Here is a 5048-nt window from a genome sequence, read left to right as displayed (position 1 = left end):
GTTCTCGAACCAAATTCTCGGCATCAAAGCCGGGCGAGGAGATCGCGGGAATCTATGCTGGAGTCGAGTAAGAATTGTTTAATCGTTGACGCGGTCGTTCACACACGCGCCAGCTCCTCATGTAGTCGGTTCGTCATGACTGCCTTCAATTAGAATCCTCCGCTGATGTCTACAAACGACTCCAGAATCGAAGGGGAGTCCCTCGTAGCGCGAGGTTGGGGTATTCCGCTACGAGTGGGTCTCGAGCTTCACTAGTCGGAATCTTGATGGTGATCGTAGAGAACCGCTGGACCGTTCTAGGGAATATGGCGAGCGATGTAACAGGGACCGCTCGTGGGTGAATTTGGGACAACTTCGCTAGAAGCTGCCCGCAAGAATTTTAATGATCAAGGTTGCCAGGCTGGAAGAGGATTTGCCGTACGATGAATAATTCACGATTTTCTAGAAAGAGAGGACTCCGAACTGCATGTTCGGACGAGGTACGATAAGCTGCCGAAGCCGGAAATGGGCTTCCATGATGAGTCCCCCAAGATTTGAACAGAAGGAGGGGCTCCTGAAAAAACTCTGTCCGAGTGTCTTCGTCCCGACGAGAATGAAGAGCTCCCGAGGTCCCCCAGAAGACTCGCATCGCTGCCGGGGAGGGCTATGCCGGATGCTGACCAATGCGCCTCGATCGAGCCATTTCAGCAATGTAATCACGAATTTCTGAATGAACATGACGTGATAATTGTGGCAGCCTAATTGTGGAGCGTACCGTTCGATTATTTTCGTGCATTGTGCTCGTCGTCGAAAGTCAATGACTAGCCCATATCCGTTCCATTGTTCTGTGGAATCTACTACGATCCGGACCTTGATAGTAGGATTCTTTTCATTGACAGAATCAAAATTCGCTCTCCCAGCGCTCATGAGTGGATCCAGGAGCGCTGAGAGAGATCATCGTCGGTGGTTTCATTCGCGGATTAGCGGTGCGGATATATCCAGATGTGTGGAAGGCGGCACAAAAGATCGAATTGATTCCAATACAGTTTCTGCCGAGCAATCGACAAGGCTCACCCTGTATTTCGAAGGGAAGAACGGCTCCAGATCTCTCGTCGCCTGCGGTGAGAATGTCGCTAGTTTCCACTGACCGGGATTATCAGCAAAGCCCTCATGGTGAAAATTCGCTTCTAAGGACACCCCGATGTGCATATATACCCCACGACACAATTGACGAGCGCTGCCAGAGTTCCACAGCTGGAACAGGAGAATTTCCAGAGCGAAGAACCTGGACGGTGGCATCTGCTCACCACGGCGACATTAAACTTTGCTGTTCGAGAATCTGTGACTTCCGCGCTGAGATATCCCATTGATAATGTCGGAGACCCGTTCCGGGATCTTTGCGAGGGGCTCATCTTTCCATGAGGATATTTTCCCGGACGGCAAATCAGGGCCTGTCACATCTAGAGGACCTGATCAACAAGGGGAAACTTCTACGTATAACTATTAACTTGTTCATGACGTTTTCACAAGGGGGCTGATGTGTATCGTTCCACACTCGGGACAAAAGTATATGCGTCGGATCTGGCAAAATACATAAATCCCCCGTATAATTCGGCTTTGCAACGGGAACAATGGTAACACGGCAGGACCCTCCGTAGCGGTACTCCTCGGATCTAACACACGTTCATAAACACACCCAAACAACGCATTCCCAATCAGCACACAACAATCACGAGAGATCGGTTTCCAGGATTGGGCATAGTCGTCTCTCCAATCTATCTATCTATATATTTCTATATGAATGTATGTCTGTCTGTCTGTCTGTCTGTCTGTCTGTCTGTCTGTCTGTCTGTCTGTCTGTCTGTCTGTCTGTCTGTCTGTCTGTCTGTCTGTCTGTCTGTCCGCTACAGACTCGAAAACGGCTGACCCGATCGTCGTGAAAATTTAGGAGTGTGTTCTCGGAGAACCCAGGATGGTTTTAGGGGGGTCAGTTCTCCGATGCGATGAGTCCTTCTACCTTAAAAAAATTATTTGAGTGCTCCAGTGACGAAAATACGAAAAATCGGAAAAAATTGAAAAATCCGAAATTCGCAAAATTCACAAACGCCTGAACCGATCGCCGCAAAAATTCAGGGTCGGATTCCCGGGAGCTTCAGGAATGTCGTATGAGAGTCGTCGTTCTCATATGATGGGTCCTTCCCCGAAGAAAAAATTATTTGAGCTGTCCTCTCACCGAGAATCAAAGATTTTATACAGGGAAAGACGGGAATTCGCAGGATTTTTCAACGACTGGACCACCGTGTGGGGGCGGATTCTCGGGAGGTCCTAAGAAGGCTATCGGGGGTTGCCGTCATCATTGGGGTCTGGCTTTCTACTAATGGATCTCTCCGAAAATTGCTGTAGCCGTGAAGGGAAAAGATTTTCCGAAGAACATATGGAATAGAAGCGGGCGCACGGGAAAGTGGGGAAACGGGAAGCGGGGAAATGGGGAAGCGGGGAAACGGGAAAGCGGGGAAACGGGAAAGCGGGGGAAACGGGAAAGCGGGGAAACGGGACGCTCACCAAGAGCACGCGCGACCAAAGCAAGCGCACCCGGAGCCAGCGCACTCGGAACCAGCGGCTGATCCTCCTTCAGAGGGTATACTCTCGATCCCCCGACTTTTCGACCCGCTAATTTAGCGGGCTTCCTGAGCCGCTCCAGAGATAGTCGAGAGATGAGAATCGACCGGACTAGTTCCGCTCGATAGAGTCGATGAAGCCTGCTTACAGATCGATGCCGCCTCTCTGGGCGCCGATCACCCCGCCCATGGGAAGCTTGAATTAATCAATTGAGCATCAAAGCTTGAATTAATTAATAATGTCGAAGAATACCGACAACCTGTTCACCGATGGGCAGGTGCTGCAAGTGGAAAAAATGCTCAACAAGAGCGAAAGTCGGCTTCTCGGTAAGCTCTCCGAACACATAAATCGACTGATCAAGCCAATCAGTGAAAAAATTACTAGCCTTGTGGAAGAAAATGATCAACTGAAAGGTCGACTCACGGAATTGAAGTTCAAGAGCACTCGTAACATGATTGAACTAAGGGACTTCCCGGTAGTCCCGGCTATGAAGCCCGGGGGAATCGTCAAACGAATCTATGCGGCCCTCGCCATACCGTTGCAAGTTGAAGAAATTGAGCAAGGCCACAGGTCGGGTAAAAAGAAGACGATCGATGATGATCTGTGTCAAAATCTGACAGTGTACCGACGGTACAGTCGTACTGCTGTCAAAATCGTCGAAACAGCTTAGGGTCTCTAAGAGACAAAAGGACCACTGACTGCCAAGGCACTGGTGTCCAGAGGCCCCCACTTGCTGTTTCAATACTCCATTACCTGCCACCCGAGCTCAAACAGTCGAAATGGCTAGCCCGTAAGAAGAATGAGACTCTGGAATACAAGAACGTTTGGATAAATGCCGGGGGTAAGCTCCTCATGAAGAAGACAGAGGATTCTAAGACGATCTGGATAACCTCTGGGAGTCTGGACCATGGCATCAATATGTTTATACCAGATCTCATATATTCACCGACTCATCATGTACCCTGTCTGTAGCCATTCGCTCTCGTTAAGAGTAATTTCTCGAGCTCATCACTCACTATTCACATGCCATCTGCGGTACCTGGGGAGGACGCCGGAGGTGAGAGGGGGCTGATCAAAATTCACATACTTGACAAACGAAACCTAGATAGCTATTTGGCGATTCTTCATACGCAGGACATTGACATCATCATACTAAGCGAAACCTGGCTTGATGGTTTCAATGAGAAGACTTTCACAGTCATATCGAAGGTTGGCATCAGGGTCTTAACCGAGTGGTTCGGGAGAGCCATGTGAATATCTTCGAAATGGTCGAGCATATCCAGAAACAGGAGGCGACGTGTTCAGTCAAAATGCTGATGCTCGAGATGGGCCAAGCTCCGGGGAGACTGAAGAAAAAATCTCAATATCTGAACGATAAACTCATCAAGTTTGTGGATGAATTAGAATCGGATCAGATCTCCCTGATCGAGTACGTACACCGCGTGGGCTTTGATCTTTATTCGCAAGCCTGAGACTGAAGCCTTTGAGCTCCCTGAGATAGTTAAATTACCGATACGAATACATAATCCTCGAAAAGAGAGATCTACCGGTAGAAGGAATAAAGAACGTGGAAGGAGGATGCCTCCAAAGGTCGGAGACACCCATGGATCCACGATTGAAAGTGATCGGGAGCTCATAGAAGTCTCCGAGACGAGTGATGGGTGGCTAGAGAGGGCGCTCCGCGATCCCGCTGAATCAGCGGGTGGAGAAATCGGGGGATCGAGAATTGGGGCATCGGGGCAGAACCCTTCAGAGATTGCGGCAAGACACACAGACGCTGCAGCCATCATCCCAGGATTCAGGGTCGCCGTTCTCGACGATTGCCTCCAGGAAAGCGGGGGAAACTGCCACGGATTTGCGCCGTTTCGTGAGCTAGGGGCGCTTCTCTCGAGATGAATCGCTGGGAATTTGAGATCTTTTGGGGAGAGTCCGAGCTCCGGCCGAGGTAGAGGTGAACGCTACCCGGCCGAGCTCCGGGTAGCGTTCACCTCTACCTCACCGGGCGCGTGCCTTTCTTGTCGATAGATTCCTGAGTCATGGCACCACACCCTGTCAGTTATAGCCGTGACAATTTTCGACTGCTTAAGAGAGCTCAAGACAGCAACTCCGGAGATCGACCCCATGATTTATTATTTACAATCGGGTAAGTTGAAATTATACAATCAACATTACTCGAAAATTATGCTGAATACGATTAATTTGCAATAGCCTAATATATGTACATCTACATAAACTATAATCAAAATATTTACACTATCTACATTACCTACATAAAAAAACTAGAAACGAGTTCCAGGAGAGGAACTCTCGTCGTGAGATCTGAGCACGACGGGCCGCACGTCAAGATCCGAGGGGACATAAGCCTCGTTTTCGTGTCCCGCTTCGATGCCTCCCGCTTTCGATTTCTCCGGCTCCTGGAAGGACATGATGATTAACTGAGTAAGATGAAT

Source organism: Galendromus occidentalis, unplaced genomic scaffold (assembly GCF_000255335.2).
Source record: "Galendromus occidentalis unplaced genomic scaffold, Mocc_1.1 scf7180000077500, whole genome shotgun sequence".
In the NCBI taxonomy this organism is placed as follows: domain Eukaryota; kingdom Metazoa; phylum Arthropoda; class Arachnida; order Mesostigmata; family Phytoseiidae; genus Galendromus; species Galendromus occidentalis.
The sequence above is the reverse complement of the archived record's forward strand: the minus strand, read 5'-3'. Positions refer to the sequence as shown.